General features: G+C 44.7%; 1 protein-coding gene across 2 annotated transcripts in view; it reads right to left on the bottom strand.

Moving 5' to 3' along the window:
* LOC128837774 (cytosolic beta-glucosidase-like) overlaps positions 1-17,965 on the bottom strand; it is a 108,369-nt gene that overhangs the window by 74,349 nt on the left and 16,055 nt on the right. Inside the window, exon 1 of one of the 2 annotated variants that reach the window (XM_054029279.1) lies at positions 14,747-14,778. The exons of the other annotated variant lie outside the window; for it this stretch is intronic. The gene's annotated coding sequence lies outside the window, so the exon portion shown is untranslated. Of the gene's footprint in view, positions 1-14,746; positions 14,779-17,965 lie in introns of those variants that run through there. 2 annotated transcript variants of the gene reach the window in all.

Here is a 17,965-nt window from a genome sequence, read left to right as displayed (position 1 = left end):
TGATATCCATATTTTCCTGATTAACAAGGTCAATCCCCGCACTGCCCCTTGTGGCGGCGGGGGCGTCGTGCACGGAGAGGGGCGCGGCCTTGGGTCTCGGGCTGGTCGCAGGCCCGCCTACTAGTTTCCCGGGGGGTTGTCTCGGTTAGCAGCCAAGACCCGGCTGTCACCCCCGGCCAAGCGACACTGCGCAGCCCAATGGTAGCCCTTTTTGCATTTCGGACACAGCGTGCGGGGCCTCTGGTCTGTCCGGGGCTTGGGTTTGTTTTTACACATGCCCCCCGCAGGGGCCCGACACTCCCGCCAAAAATGTCCGGGCTTCTGGCAGTTAAAGCAGTTCCCCTGAGGCTTCTGCCCCTTGTGCAGGGCAGCTGCCAGCAGGGCCATCTGATGGGTCTGAGTGCCTACGTCAGCACACGCCTGCAGCAATTCTGCCAGGGTATACCCGGGGCGCCCGACCACTGCCTGCATGGCACGGCGGCAGTCTGCATTGGCATTTTCGTAAGCCAATTTTATCATTAGTTCAGTCTGGGCTTGCGGGTTATCAATCTGCCTCTGGACTGCCTCTTGGAGGCGGTCAATAAACTGGTGGAATGGTTCGGTGGCACCCTGCCGAGTAACCGCAAAGGACTTAGAGGACTCGCCTGCAGCGGGGACCCTGCGGAACGCGCGACGGACACACTGGCCAATGATGGGAAAAGCTACCCGGGGCGTGCCCGCCGCCTGCTCGGGGATGCTCGAAAACTGCCCTGTGCCATATAACTGCTCAGCAAGATAAGCCCCCCCACCTTGCGCTGCTGCTGCAAGCGCCTCTCGCTGGTACTCGCTATCCCACACAACGTATTGCGCGGGAGACAGCACCATGCGACACATGTCTTTCCAATCTTGGGGGAGCAAGAAGTAACCGTTTGACACACCTTCCAAGATCCCCAGGGTGAAAGTGGACCGCACCCCGGTCTCACGAACTGCCTTGCGGAGCTCGCGCAGAACTGAGTAGGGGAGAGCCTCCCAGTCCACTATCTGCCCCCCATTTCCATTATCCCGCCAAGAGACGGGAAACGCCTCGAACCCACACTTGGATTCCTCATCGGTCAAGAGACCGGCCTCACGCGCTTGCCGCACCGCCGCGGCGACAGCGCCCCCCTGCCCGACCGGTAGGCAGGGGGGCGCCGCCACGGGCGGCGGCGCAGGGAGGGTCAGCTGTGGGCAGGAGGGGGGTGGCCCATCACCTGGGGGCAAAAGGGGGACCGGCTTGGGGCTGTTGGGGCCGATCCCCTCCAGTGCCTCCTTACAACGCTGCCAGAGCAGCAGGCACTGAACTGGGGCACGGGGTTTACTATACAAGGTGATCCCAATCTGTATCCAATCAAAAAGCTGCAATGACCCGCAGTCTGGATACCAGGGGCACTGGCGATCTATTTCCCTTAGGAGGTCCTCAATATGAGCGACCGGGACAGCGACACATGATCGCTGTCGTATAATCTCTTGTAACTCTCTTGCGTGCTCCTTCTGGGCACTGGAAAGTTTCCCCCCCATACTCACGAATAAGGGGCGGCAAACAGCCGCGGGCGCGCTCGGCGTATCCAGCCGGTGAGTAGAGGGGTATCACGTCGGGGTCACCAGCTGTGGTGACGACGCAGGAAAGGAAACAGAACGCCAGGTCTGTGGTAGCTAGAGAGCTTTACAAGCCTCTTGCAAAAAGCCTCCCAGGAAAACTTTTCCTGGGGTTTTTATTTCTCTCCTTACTTTGTTTACAACTCTTCTTAGTGGTTACATTCTTGCGCATAGAAGAGCCAGGCAGTATACATGCACATAAGATAACGAACCCATCTCTTGAGCGCGTGAACACCAGCTGCGAGGGTACAATCAAATCAGCCAAATAAGTTTCCCAAACACAAACGCTGGATTGAAGGTCACTCCTGCCTCGTAGCCATGGGAGCAGTTTGCCGCGCCTGTGGACTGGCGATTCGGGAGCTATGCATCTCTACATCCAAACTCTTGGCTAAGTGGCAGGGCCCCTTTGAAGTCATTCAGCGGATCGGGTTGGTCAATTATGAGGTCTGGCTATCAGGCCAGCGCCACGAAATACGTACATATCACATCAATTTGCTGGAGGAGCAGGGAGGCCTTATTGATCCCTTCACCCCCTCCCCCAAACCAGAGTTAAGATTCCTGGCTGATGAGCTGTCTGCCCATCAATATGCAAGTGTGTGTGTGTAAGAGAGAGAGGATCTGAGTCACACAAGAGTGAGTAGACATGTGAGGCATTTTTAATAATGGAAGATCAGGGCAATGGTGCGAGTGATCCTACTATACCCTCTGGAGAAAAAAAAAAAAAGCTTGCATCAGAAACTGCACATTCGATGACAACTGGCTAAACGAAACAGACTAAAGATTGGCTGGCAAAATGTGCTGATAACATCATTGATAACAAATGTGTGTTTGTTTTATCTCTCTAGATAAGTGGCCCTTGAAGGGGATGGGTTGCGGAGTTGCCTTGTGTTTGGGGGTGAGGTTGCAGCAGGCTTGCCTTGTGGGGGGAGGCAGTTTTTTTGCATTTCAAAGGTGATAGCCCTATTGCTAGCACACTGCTGAGTTGGAATCACATCTTTACCACAGACTCAGCTAGTTAGGTTAGGTAGTCTTTGAGATAGTTTGGTCTCCTCAACAGGTGACCACATTATGAATGTCCTATCTCTGTCTCCCTGTCACCTGTCTCTGATTCCAGAAAACTATCTCTCTGTGGAATCTCCTCTCTCCCTATGGGGTTGGCCTCCTGATGGCTCTCTGTCTCTATGCTCTGTAATGACCTCTGTTACACTATCTGACTCAAGGAGTCGTAATGTGGTCATCACTATCTGAGGTGCCATTCCCCTCTTGTATAAGTCTGACTGAATCTTTCTGAGATCTACTTCTGCTCTTGCACGCACAACTAAAATGGTTGAACATGCCACATTCCCTGCTTTGTTGTCCTAGCATGGGCCACTTCTCATTTACCCACTCCTAGGACTGCTGTGAGGCTTGAAGCAGTGGCGAGCTTCACGGTGGTGCAGCTCTCTCTGCTTTGTTCCCCAGTAAGGTTAAATAATTTTGCTTTCCTGCTATTGTCCTCCTGAATAGCTAGGTCCATGTACGGCTCAAACTCCTCCCACCTGGTCCATCAGGCTAGGTTTGTGTCTGCGAAATCCAGAGCTCTGGGGGGCTTCAGACCAAGTTCTATGGCTCACGCTGCCAGTGACTGCACTGCAGAGAACGCACAGCTCCACTGCTGCCACCATGTGTCGGTAGCAAAGAGTGAAGCTGAATGCAGTTAAGTTGAACAGGTGGGACTATATTAAACCCTGTACATTGCTCTGTCCATGTGGCTGCATTGCTTCCAGCCTAACTCCCCGTGTCCCCTGTGTTCTCATCAATAACAGTTCTTCAAGGGAACATGGGCCCTCTGACTCCCAAGTGCCGACTTTCATTTTTCTGGGTGAATGCTCCACCCCTCCTCTGCCCCCTCTCACCAGTGCCCTGCCCTTGCTCTGCCTCTTCCTTCCCCCGCTCCACCCTCTCCCCCGAGCGCCTCCCCCCACTGCCGAACAGCTGATCGGCGGGGGCCACCAAATAGCTGATCAATAGCTGCTGGGTGCTGAGCACCCACTATTTTTTTTCCATGTGTGCTCCAGCCCTGGAGCACCCACACAGTCTAAGCCTATGCTCTGACAACAGTTTCACTAATCATGATAGTCCAATCTCACACAGCATGAAAGGAGAAGCATGTAGCAAAAACACAGCACAGCAGCTTTGCAAGCGATGTGGACTGCAGCATGCAAAGCAAGAGGAATATCCAAAAGAAGGAAAAATATACATGAAGTGCCACAAAGCAAATAATTTTGCACGAGCATGCTGGTCAGGCCAACAGAAAAATATGGGGCACACAGTTCATGCAATTGAAGAACAGCTCCAAGGAGATGAGTTTCATAACAAAGACACAACATTATTTTTGGCTCCAATACAGAATAAGGAAAAGGACACTGATGAAATATATGTAACTATCTTAATGGATCCAGAAAAAATACCCATTACATTTGAAAATTGACACAGGGGCACAAGTAAACTGCATCCCTGATATAGAATATCAGAAAAATCTAGCCCATACCAGGACACTAATATCTGGTGTCATCAAGACTATCAGGATGTACAGAGCATCCATTCCATATACTGGGGAAAGGCAATGTTAAATGCAGGTATAAGGAAAATAGTCTAAAATCTAAATTTCTATGTAATAAACTCACCAGCAAAACCAGTACTGGGACTGACAGATTTAAAATCAATAAACTCAATAAAAATCCTCAGGGTAGTAGAATCCATAAAAGGACCTTTCACAGCAAAGGAAATTAAGAAAAGATTTCCTGCTTTGTTTGAAGGCATGGGATGTCTACTGGGATATTACAAAATCAAGCTGTCTACAAGCGCAGTGCCGGTAGTATACACATCATGAAAACTGCCTTTAACAATGAGGCTCAAAGTGGATAAGGAACTCCAGCATATGAAACAATTGGGTATAACTGAAAAGGTGGAGAGACCATCAGAATGGGTGATCTCGATGATTGCAGTAGAAAGGAACCCGAAGAAGTGGGCTGTAGTCCACGAAAGCTTATGCTCTAATAAATTTGTTAGTCTCTGAGGTGCCACAAGTACTCCTGTTCTTTTTGCGGATACAGACTAACACGGCTGCTACTCTGAAACTGGTGTTGTGTGATCCTAATACGCATAGACCCTTAAGACCACAAAAAAGCATTATTGCGGGAACACTACAGCTTCCCTAGTATTCAGTGTACTAGATGTTCAGTCCGGATACTGGCAGATCAGACTGGATGAAGAGACTAGCAAGTTACCTACTTTCAACACTGCATTCAGAAGATGGAGCTTCAAAAGAATGCCCTTGGGTATATCATCTGCACAAAAGATATTCCAGAAAAAGGTGCACAAAACACTAGAGGGTCAGAGAGGGGTTGAAATCATCATTGATGACATTCAGGTCTATGGCAGTAACCAGAGAGGAGCATGACAAAAACCTAATAGCATAACAAGCAAAGTTCAAGGGGTCAATGACACCAGCACAATAATTGAACCAGTGGAACAATCCAAGTCATATGTAATACAGACCAAGAATGGACAGTTGGTTTAGGTGAAATCGCAGACCCTGAGGCATGTTCCTATTAGTGCAACCGCGCCTGATGAGAAAACACAGCCCCTGATGCTGAAATGGCAGGTGAAAAGAATACTAACTGCAATACAAACAAGCCCTTTATAACTGCCCACCAGGCACAGAGAAGAGACAACATAGTTACAACCAACACACGCACAATTACCAGATGGCACTACGGCTGTGCCTACAAATACAGGAAGCAACACTCACTCCAGACATATGAGAAGATTTAAAACCAAAGAGTGGAAGAACTATGACCTAATACCATTATTAAGCAGGAGCATTAATAATGGCATCCCCCAACTTCTTCTGTTGACAGGGGAAACTGATGTATTCATGCACTGTTAGCTAACTGGTGCATCATCCCTTCAAGAGGCACAGGAAGGGACTCATATACTGGGTCTGTTTGTACACACATGCATGTGTATATGCTGAGCTAGGCTGGATTGTTGAGAGCAGAGTGTGTATTTGAAAACCTTGTAAATAAAACTATTTACTTTACACTACCCTGTATGGAGCCTAATCCTGTGAGCAGTCTAGACAAAGACAAACAGTCCCCATGGCTCCCACTCTTTTTTTCCTGCCTCTACTCCTATCCTTCACACCACCTTCCTAGCTCCAGGCTCTAACCTCTCTCTCTCTCTCTCTCTCTCTCTCTCTCTCAAGCTCCTGCTCCTGGTGCCCCTATCTCACATCTCTTCCCTGTCCCAGCCCCACACTTCCCACATCTGCATTCCACTCAGGCTGCTTCCTTCTTCTCCTCCATGCTGATTGAGCACCAGCAAGAGGGGTAGTCACAGGAAAAGTCCTGCCATCTGGGGATGGAGTATGCTCAATCTCTCTATGGGGATAGTTCATGAACAATCCAGTTGACACGTAGCAGCTGTGAAGGGATGGAGCATGCTCAGTGCAGACAGGATCTTTGGAGAATTTAGCTGCTCTACTCTAGCATTAACTGAGCATGTGTCAACTGCGATTTTTCAAAGGCTTATATTTTGGCCAAATTTTGCTGAATTTTCACAGGGATGGCAAAAGATACTTCCTGATATCAGGGTGGCCAGGGACCAAATTTCAAGTCTCTGCTCATAATCATGGAGGAACTAGACTTTTTTTTAAGATGGGCAAAACAACAGTATTTTCCCCCTATCCTTGCTGTCAGAAATGGCTGAACATTTTAGCTGAAACTTGCTCCCCTCCCAAATAAAAATGCAGCCGTAAGCAGACCCCTGGCATGAGAAGGTTAGCCCAAATAGTTAAAAGTTTAGCAAAGTTATAAACAATTGAAAACAGGGTCTTATAATGGAAAGTTTCAGGCAACCTTAACTACTTGTGGCACCTATAATATGTTTTTTCAAGTAAGAGGAAGAAAAATGTAGGCACAGAGAAAAGATGGACCAACATGCAGGAATGAAAGTAATATTAAATTTTTATCAGTACAGGGGCCCGGCTCTGGGCCCCTGGAAGGGGCGGGGCCTCGGGCGGAAGGGGCGGGGCTGGGGTCAGCCTCCCACAGCCAGCCCATCTGTGCTGCCTGGCCCGTGCCGCCCGGGGCTCCGGTGGCGATCGGCCTCGGGGCAGCTGCCTCTTTTGGCCCCTGTCGGTGGCCAGGGGGGGTAAAAGGGGAAATGAAGTTAAAGCGCTGCCATGGTAGCGCTTTAAGGTGGGTCCTTTGCCACGGCAGCGCTTTAACGTTGCTGCCCCTTCCCACCCCACCCCCGCCCTGTCAGCAGCCCTGCCGGTAGGGTCCTTACCGGCAGGGCGGCCAAAAGGGAGGGGCAAAAAGGGCAGCGATGTTAAAGTGATGCCATGGCAGCGCTTTAACATCGGCTGCATATGGGCCGATACCAGCTTCTAACCGGTACGCCATACTGGCCCTTACTGGCTCACTTTCACCCCTGTCAACATGACAACAGAAAAACATGTTTATGTCTATTACACTAAAGAAGTGGTTCAAGAAGACTTCATTCTTTGAATATGTGGGCTGAAGAATAGCATCAGGGCAGTCAGCTCTGTGATGATCTCTTGTGTAAATGCTTCTTTGTCTGGCCCTGAAGAAGCTTTACTATCTGCACGCATTCTCATCAAAATTTTCTACTGTGTATATAAGAAAACTACAGTCATGTTGCTCTTTTAAACCACCTCTTCCTGTATTTACTAATCTCTTCTTTTAAGCACACATGGTTCCTATTCTATATAGCTGTCACATTTCCCAGAAAGGGCATCAGCTTCCTTAACAATAAACTTCATACAAATAGAATGAAGATGTCCCAATCTGGAATATGGACGGGATAGGAATCTGACCAAACCCCCCTCAATGAAGTCAACAGGAGCCTTTCCATTGATTTTTAAATAGAAATTGACTCAGGCCCTAAATAAGAGCAAAATGAAGCATTGAGTGAAGCAGAGTCATAGCATATTAAAACACCCTGAATTTTATTAACTTGTTCTCCTCTGCACACCGAAGCTGATGTTTTAAAAACTAATTTTTGAAATGGTTTCATTTGGCATGGTTATACTGCCACGATAGCTGGCGTACAGGTTTTCTTAAACTTTTTTTTTTAAACACATTCTCAGGATTTAGTCTACTAACTATTCAAGGCAGATTCATGTAATGCAGATTATTTCTAAAGGTTTTTTTGAAGACTTCAGGATGTGTGTGTACACTTTAAGAGATCTATGTTTCTCTAGTAGTTACAGTGCTCAAACTTGGCGTAATGTCTAGAACAGACTGAAGATATGTGTGTCTTTCTTTCAGCATGCTCTGTCATGTGATATTGCTTATAAAGCCTGTGATTGTTATATAGCTGGATTACTGCATTCAGCATACCTTTGTAAATGGCTATACAAGGAGAGAATTTAAACAAAAGTATTGTTCTCCTAGGAAAGTTATGAATATCAATTCAATCAAGCAGGTTGGGAATACATTTCATGAGAAGGTCTGGTTAATGTTATTCCAACTTCCTTTGTTTCCGGCAAGATCTTGATATTTTCATTGAATACTTTATGGCCATTAATTTTCTAGCCATTTGTTTATTTCCCCCTTAATACAGAATTTTTTTAAACATGTAACAGCATATTAATGATACCTTAGGTTCTTATGTGTTTGCATTAAATAAGAATGAGTGTCCAGATTAAGTTGTCCTGTAGAAAAGCCCAGGAGCAGGCCAGAGGGGAAGAAAACACTGCAACAAGCAGGGCGTGTTGCCCTCAGATTCCCCATGATCAGCTTGCATCTCCAGGATCTAATGGAAGCTGGACCATCCACACACAGGCTCTGTGCCTCAGTATCAGCTCCCGCCCAACATAGTCCCTTCATTGGAGCTATACTAGCAGAACCCCTGCCCACCCTCCAAATGGGCATAGCACAGAGGGACAGATTCCCCACACAAAGGTGAAGTGATATGACCATGGATCATCCACAAGGCCACCCACTGAAGAGTCAGAAAATCCTCTATTTCAGCTAACTTCAGTTTCTTATTGAATTGACCCTTGAACCATTGAATCATTTGGCCAGTTACTCAGCAAAACATAACATGATAAATGTTGCTGGAGGTTTTCAGCTAGTTGTATTGATTAATTAAATATATAAACAAAATGCAACTGTCAGCTGATTTGAGTTCATTGCTGATTAAGTGATATTTAAAAAAAATAATGAAGTAATGCTTGAACATGGAGGGGAAAAACCTAATTGATATAAAAAACTAAGAACACCAAGTGCTCAATTAATTAATAATTTGCTTGCTAATTGACTTCTTCAAGTTGCCTGACTTGCAAAACCAACTTGGGATCTATAATCATTACCCCCACTGCAATAGCTCACTTTTAGACATTTTCTAAAGGTGTCTAAGGTGAAGGAGAAGAAGAATCAGTTAGTCCTCCAGCCTTGCTTGCAGTTATTTCAAGGATGAAAAAATAACTATCAGGAATATGGAAACTCCCAAGTGAGGCTGTCTGTGACAGTTGTTCCTTGACATGCACAGTTGTTCCTTGACGTTTGATGCCATTATTAATAATGCTCTCTGACCAAGAGAGCTGTGGAGCTCAGATAGAGCTAGACTGTTCCATTAGGCATAGCTTGAGCAAGGAGCAGATGCACAAGTTGCACCACCCCAAGAGGCATTGTGCCCTCTGACATCCTTCAGAGGTACAATTCCTCTTCTGCTCCCCTCTTGCTCTGGTTTAGGGTGAGATAAAGTTAATGCAGGCATTAATGGGAGTGACTTAATTCAACTCTGATGTCTGGCTGGAAGATGGAGGAGGATCCAAAGCTCAACCTCCTCCCCACCGCCGGCTTGCTCACAGGGAGTATCTGGATAGCAGGAGCTATGCTCCACAACAGACCTAGCCTCAAGTTCCAGTTCCAGGGAAGTCTGCAGCTGGGGTTTACTCCCCTGCTTGGCCAAGACAGATAAGGGGACAATCTAGGCATTAGAAAATAAGGACCTATGTTCACCAAGTGAAAACAAATGAAAACTTAGCATGAAAGGAAATATTATTTGCAAGTTTTAAGGGAATGCTGTACATTGAGAATGGCAAAAATTGAAGAATATATTATTGTGGCCTCTAATTTCTTCTCATTAGTATGCTTTTTATTCTTTAAATTAAAGTTATCTGCTCTGCATGTGCTGCTAGTCTTTCCTTGAAATAAATAGGTCTGTTTTGTTAGTCAAGCACATGTAAGAAGTGGTTGGTTGTTGTAAAAGAAGGTGTCAATATTAACTACTATACAAAGGTTTAAATCTTAACTAAATAGCATTAAAAAGTGACTCAGTAAGCCACCTTTAAGTTATTGGTGCTTCAAGATTTTTCAAAGCAAAAGACCAATATGAAGGATTAATGGTTAAGGTTATGCAAAATCCATTTAATCAGCATGGCTAATTTTAGCTTTAACTAAAGCTGCTGACAACTACATGCATTTTGCTCTAGGGCTTTACTTTTGAAGAGAGTGATGAATACATTTTAGAGGTAAATATATCTTAACTGAGACTCTACCTAATGCTCTTTAATTGCTCAAAAAGTGATTTTAATAGCATTTGCATTTAGAGGAGCAAGGAGTTCTTCAGCTGTGCATCTTCTCAAGACACTAAAATAAGCATTCCGTTTTTCACATTTGTGTTCAAGAGGTAGATTATATAAAGTAGGTGAGGTTAATAAACAATAGTATCATCAACAGTGGACTTGGTTTATGATGCCAAAGTTATTCCCTGAAATACTAATCAATCCCATCAGAGCAAGCCTGGGAAGTTGAAGGGCCTTGCAGCATCTCTGAAGGTTAAGTTACATTGGCTACATCAGACAACTGGGGGGAGCAAATGCCAGAAATGAGAGCCTTTCACTGAGAAAGTTCTGCCCCTGGCCAAACAGATCTAGGCCTATATGTACATTACAGAGGGCAGCTGCTGCTAGTGCAGACGCTCTAAGCCAACAGGAGAGAGCTCTCCCATCGACTTAATTACTCCAGTCCCAGTGAGCAGCAGTAGCTATGTTGGCTGGAGAAGCTCTCCTGCCGACAGAGCACTGTCCACGCTGCGTTTAGGTCGGTGTAATTTATGTTGCTCAGGGACCATACTGAGTGTGTCCATAGCCTAAGCGCTGTCATCTCAAGTGTCCCAGGTTATGTCAACTGGTAGGATAACACAAAGGATTTTTATCTCGGTTACACAGCTCCCAAGCCACAAAGGATTTGGTAGTTCAACTGTATAGAACAACATGAATTCAATCTGTGGTAGATTAAATATGGATATGTTTTCAGACAAATGTGATGCTCCAAACATTAAAACTAAACAGCGGTCTGAGTGATGACAGCCATATAAAATTTGACAAAAATATACTGGCTCAGACCAGGGTGGTTACGTGGGAAATGGATGCAGATTTGTTTGAAGTGAGCTTTAAAAAAAAAAAAAAAAGATTGTGAGCACCTTGAAGCAGACACTGTCTTTACATTTGTGCCTTGCACAATGCCAGGCATACGGTCACCACTTAGTAGTGCTTCCCAATTGCCTTTAGTGTGTATTTTTGGACGGCTGTTGGACACTGTGTGGGGGAGTTTTGCAAAGTTAGGATAAAGCTTTAGAAAATCATCCAAATCAGACCAACAAAGTTTCTTTAAGATTTTCACCACTATTTTTTATTGTAATGAACACTTGTGATCAGTTACAAATATGGGAATTACCAGACTGGATCACACTCAATATCCATCTAGTCCAGTTTCCTGTCTCTGACAGTGGCCAGTAGCAGATGCTCAGAGGAAAGATAAGAACTCTGCGGTATGTAGATCTTGGATAATCTGCCCCTACTTTAGGTCTCATCCTAAAAACAGTGGCGGCTCCAGGCACCAGCGCTCCAAGCGCGTGCCTGGGGCAGCAAGCCATGGGGGGGCGCCCTGCTGGTCCCTGCGAGGGCAGCAGTCAGGCAGCCTTTGGCGGCACACCTGCGGGAGGTCCGCCAGTCCTGCGGATTTGGCGACAGTTCAGCGGCAGGTACTCCAAAGCTGCAGGACAGACGGACCTCCCGCAGGCATGCTGCTGAATTCGTGGGACCGGGGACCTCCCACAGGCATGCCGCCAAAAGCCGCCTGCCTGCCGTGCTTGGGGTGGCAAAAAAGCTAGAGCCACCCCTGCCTAAAAGCCAGTAGTTGGAGATTGGCTTAAGCCCTCAAGCATGAAGTTTTAAAAGTTGACTGTAACCAAGTCACCTCAAGCTAAGAAAAATTAGGCAAGGCCAGTAACTGGACAGGAAATCTGTAGGGGAATCCCAGAATGCTGCAGTAAATACTGTTAGCAAGGTTGTGGGTGCCATTCTTCCCTCTGAGAGACAAGTGGGGGAGGTAATATATTTTATTGGACCAATTTCTGAGAGACAAACTTTGAAGCTGATGCTCAGTAAGTTAAAGCTTTATAACCGGTAAACAAATTGTCAACATCACACACCAAAATATACAAAATAAATATAATTAAATCAAGCCCTAATATTTCTCAAGCAACATTTTTTTTCCAACTGTTTGTATGTGTACGATGAAATCCACTTTTACTGACATTGACTGATAAAAATCTAATCTCTCCAACCCTAATTATATTATTAGCTCCTGTGCCTGCAAATGTTTAGCATGAAAGGTATTTGATGACACATATGTAAGCCACTTTGTTCGTCACATTTGTTCATTCACTCTCCTATTGATTTAAACCTTTTTCTCCAATTTTTATGCTCTCCATACAATATTTAATTCTAATCTTTATCATATTTTCTTATAATCCTCAGACTGGACTAGTGTTCTTTTCTCCACCTTTGTGCTTTTTCCCATTCTGCCCCCACACATGAGAGGAGCTCCCTGTAAACATTTGCAAAACTAACTCGCTATCCTACTCAAAACTCCCCTTTTCCATGATGTTTACAAAAAAACTTGACAATAGTTAGGCGGCTGGTATACTGAGATCATTGCCTAGAATGCTGACTCATATTGTCTCATTGCTTCCTTGTACTCCCCCATCTGTCTGTACTCATCTATTATCTCTTGTCATATAATTAAGCTCTTGGAGGCAGGGAAAGTAATAGTGTTCTGTGATTTTATAGCTCCTAGCAAAATGGAGTCCTGGTTCATGACTGGGACTCCTAAGTGTTACAGTAATACAAATAAATAATATTCCTTCTGCTAACCTATTAATGAAAATATAACAATTGATCCCAAATGAATCTGATTCCACGAGACACCTTGTCCCTTAGTCACAACAAAAAGCCACAAACCTTAACTCAAGCAAAATTATTTTTTATATATAAGTGGATTCAAATGAGTAAAAACCAAAGTCAGCAGTTAAAACACATTTTAGATTATCACATACTAATCAAAGCTCAATTTAGGTTATGTTTTATAACATTTAATAAATCAAATACCTAAATAAAGAAATGCAGTAGAGTAGCAAAAACTCTAGTGATGGCTTAGAGCTGAAATGGCTGTCAATTTTTGCTGGTCCGCTGAGTTTCTTTATTTAGGTGTTTCTTATATTAAATGCTGTAAAAATTACTCCTGTACTAAATTGAGTTTTGTATGGTGTTTGATCATCCAAAATGCTTTTGACCTCTTCTGAACTAGCAGCTGAACAATTCATAATCATTCTCAATGTTTGATTTATTTTACCTGTGTATTCATTTTACAATGGTTCCATCTAATCCACATTTATTTAGTTTCCTTCTGAGAATGTCATGTGGAACTAATATTAGTGTCTTACTAATGTCAAGATAGTCTATGTCTACTACTTTTACTTTACACACTAAGCTCATTATTGCATCAAAGAAATCAATTACTTTGGTTTCACTTCATTTGTGTTTTTTACAAACATAGTAACAATTTATTTATTGCAGTATTTTCTTCTAGCTGTTTACAGACTGATTGCAGCTGCTTTGCTAATTGTTTTAGTAATTTATCAGGTATTGAAGTTAAATTTAGTGGCCTATAATTTGTCTCTCTCCCTCCACCTCCCACATTTTTCCTCTACTTTTAAATGGGTACATAATTTCAATTTCCCCTTGGCTGTCAGAGGCAAAGCAGTGCAGTTAGATTTTTAATAGCAGTAAATGCTAGTAATAGTATTTTGCTAGCAAAATCGGATTTTGATCAACAGTTAATTTGAATGGAGAAAGGAGTGAGGATGGGGTGGGGAAGTAGAGGAAGGAAGGGAAAGAGCTGCATTAAAAACATAGATCACACTGTGGCTTGGGGGGGTGAAGAGCAGCAATAAAAATTACAAACACTATAGTGAGGAATGGAGCCAGAGAGGATGTAGTACAAGAGTTGGCAACCTTTCAGAGATGGTGTGCCGAGTCTTAATTTAATCACTCTCATTTAAGGTTTCGCGTGCCAGTAATAAATTTTAATGTTTTTAGAAGGTCTCTTTCTATAAGTCTATAATATATAACTAAACTATTGTTGTATGTAAAGTAAATAAGGTTTTTAAAATGTTTAAGAATTCATTTAAAATTAAATTAAAATACAGAATTCCCCGGACTGGTGGCCAGGACCCAGGCAGTGTGAGTGCCAATGAAAATCCGCTCGTGTGCCGCCTTCGGCACACGTGCCATAGGTTGCCTACCCCTGATGTAGTATAACTAGCATCAGATGAGCAACAGAAGAAAAACTGACTTAGAATTTATCTAGACTAGCAAAATAGTTAGTGTTTAACAAGTGTTAGCTAGCATATTTTAACTAACAGGTTTTAAAACATTAGTGTAGATTAGGTTTAACGCCTTCTGCAAATTTGAGGTTGACCCAAGGGATTAAGCAATTGAAATATGCTAGCTAACATTGAACACTACCTATTTTCCTAGTTTAGAGAGTGCTTTTGGCTGATCCTGCCAGGTGCAGAGTGCTCTCAACTCCTATCAACTTTACTACCTCACAGAAATGGATCCAAATGGTTCTTCAGAAGGACCCACTCCAACACTATACCAGCTCCTCTCCATTCCAGTAATTGGTATAAATTTCTAAAAGAATTTGTGGCTTTACACCCAACGTGAAGTTATGAAGTGCTGAAAACTGATAAGGGAAACTAAACTCACCAGGGGAAAATCCATGGCTAGCAGGGCTAAGGCCTATAAGAAAGAGATGTTTAAAGTATGTTAGTAACAAAAGAAATCCTAGCAATAGTATAGGTCCATTACTAGATGGAGATGGTAAAATTTCTAATGATGCAGAAAAGGCAGAAGTGTTCAATAAATATGTCTGTTCTGTTCTGGACTTGGAAAGAAGCAGGATGACGTACTTGTATCACATGAGGATGTGGCGTACTTTCCAAATCATTAGTAAATAAGAAGGATGTTAGACATCATTTACTAGGGATAAACATTTTTAAATCAAGAGGACCAAGTGTCTTAAAAGGGGATATCTGGCCTGTTGATATTAATTTTTAATAAATCTTAAGCATAATGAGGAAATTCCAGACGACAGGAAGAGTGCTAATGTTATGCCAATAATCAGGAATGGCTAATGGGATGACTCAAGTAACTATAGACTGGGTGGACTGACATCAATCCTAGACAAAATAATGGAAAAGCTGATATAGAATTCAGTTGATCAAGAATTAAAGGATAGGAATATAATTAATACCAATTAACACGGATTTGTGGAAAATAGGTATTGTCAAGTAAACCTGAATTCATTGTTTAAGATTACAATTTTGGTTGATAAAGGTAATTGTGAAAAGGATATATACTTAGACTTTTACAAGGCATTTAACTTAGAACCTCAAGACATTCTGATTAAAACATTAGCATTATAGAGTATCAATAGAGTACAAGTTGACTGACAGATCTCAAAAAGTAGAAATCAATGAGGAAACATTACTGAATGGGGTGTTTCTTGTAGGATTTTGCAGGGATTGGCACTAGGCCTCTGCGCAACACAATCCAACATTTTCATCAATGATCTGGAAGAAAATATGAATTTGCTGTGGATAAAATTTGCAGATGACACAAAAATTAGTGGAATGGTAAAAAAAAATTATGAGGACAGAGCAGTCATACAAAGTGGTCAGGATCACATGTGTAGCAATCTACATGGAACTTAGAGAGAGGAACATAAATTACAGGAGGGAAGAGTTTGGATGAGGCACCAGGAGGGCAGTCTGTATGTACACGGTTTAATGCTAGCTGTAACTGAGACATTTCTGTATATTGTTCTTTTAATAAAGAGCAAAAGCAAGTCTTATGTTATTACCCAGCACTTGTTATACTGGGCTTATTCAAACAAAATGCATTTTTACTACAAACAAATGCAAAGTTATTCATTTAGGAATAAGCAATGCTGGCCATACTTACAGAATGGGGAACTATATCCAGGAAAGCAGTGATCCTGAAACGGATTCGGGATCATAGTAGAGCAAGCAAGTCAACATCAACTCCCAGTATAATGCTGTGACAAAAAGGGCTAATATAATCCTTTGTTGTATAAGCAGGGGAATAGCGAGTAGGAACAGGGAAAAAGAACAGGAGTACTTGTGGCACCTTAGAGACTAACAAATTTATTAAGAGCATAAGCTTTCGTGGACTACAGCCCACTTCTTCGGATGCATACAGAGTGCCACAAGTACTCCTGTTCTTTTTGCGGATACAGACTAACACGGCTGCTACTCTAGGAACAGGGAGGTGATTTTACCTCTGTAGGTGTTTGATTTGTGAGATTGATACTGAAATACTGCATCCACTTCTAGTGTCCACATTTTTAAAGGATACTGAAAGCTTGGAGAGAGCACAAAAAGAGCCGCAAAAATGATTCCAGGGCTGGAGAAAATGCCTTACAGTAAGAGACTAAAAGAACTCAATCTGTGTAGCTTATTAAAAAGTGTATATTTGCCTTGGAGCTGGAGTGTGTGATTTCCTCCTTGAGGAAACTGATTTGCCCAAGCTCTCATCAAGTTAGTGTGCTACAAATAGAGTGAAGCTGTAGCAGCACGAACTGTGGGATCGACTAACTTCCTCAAGTACATGCCTAGGGTCTTGGATAGGCACATACTCAAAGTAGCTAGCCCATCCTGCAGGTTACTCTGCCATGGCTACACTCTGTTTTTAGCATGTTAGCTCAATAAGCTCTAGCATGAATATATCTCCTTGAGCTGGGAATAACACCATCAGCTCCAAGTGTAGACATTTCCAAAGATTGAGAGGTGAGTTTGTTACACTGTATAAGTACATTTACACAGAGAAAATACTGGATAGTAAGGGGCCCTTTAATTTAGTGGAGAAAAGCATAACAAGAACTAGGGTTACCATATTTCAGCGAGCAAAAAAGAGGACGGGAGGAGCCCCGCCCTAGCCCCGCCCCTGCCCCTCCCACTTCCCGCCCCCCCTGACCTCCCAACCCTCCCCCCGTTCCTTGTCCCCTGACTACCCCCTCCTGGGACCCCTGCCCCTAACTGCCCCCCAGGACTATCTAAGCCTCCCTGCCTCTTGTCCCCTGACTGCCCCAACCTTTATCCACACCCCCACCCCCAGACAGACCCCTGGGACTCCCACGCCCCATCCAACCACTCCCCACCCCCTGACAGCCCCCCCCCAGAACTCCCAACCCATCTAAACCCCTCTGCTCCCTGTCCCCTGACTGCTCCGATCCCTCTCCGCACTCCTGCCCCCTGACAGCCCCCCCCAGAACTCCCAACCCATCTAAACCCCTCTGCTCCCTGTCCCCTGACTGCTCCGATCCCTCTCCGCACTCCTGCCCCCTGACAGCCCCCCCCCCAGAACTCCCAACCCATCTAAACCCCTCTGCTCCCTGTCCCCTGACTGCTCCGATCCCTCTCCCCACTCCTGCCCCCTGACAGCTCCCCCCCAGAACTCCCAGCCCCCTACCCCCCCCGCTCCTTGTCCCCTGACTGCCCCCTCCTGGGACCCCTGCTCCTAACTGCCCTCCAGAACCCCACCCCCTACCTAAGACTCCCTGTTCCTTGTCCCCTAACTGCCCCCTCCTAAGACCCCCCCCAACTGCCCACCAGGACCCTACCCCCTACCTGTACCCTGACTGCCCAAAACTTTCTCCACTCCCCCCAAAAAGCCCCCCCCCGTTTCTTGACTGCCCCCTCCAGAACCTCCTTGCCCCTTCTCCTGCCCCCCTTACCCTGCTGCTCAGAACAGGGTGTTGGGCTCTGTGCGAGCCGGACACATGGCTGAGCTCCCCAGCACAACAAAACCCGGTCCCTGGCCCTGCACAACAAAACCCGGTCCCAGGTCCGGACCGGGTTGCAGGGGAGAGCTGCCCTTGTATCAGCACAAAGTGCTCTCGCTCCC

Source organism: Malaclemys terrapin, chromosome 5 (assembly GCF_027887155.1).
Source record: "Malaclemys terrapin pileata isolate rMalTer1 chromosome 5, rMalTer1.hap1, whole genome shotgun sequence".
Classification (NCBI taxonomy): Eukaryota; Metazoa; Chordata; order Testudines; family Emydidae; genus Malaclemys; species Malaclemys terrapin.
This window is presented reverse-complemented; position numbering and strand designations above follow the sequence as displayed.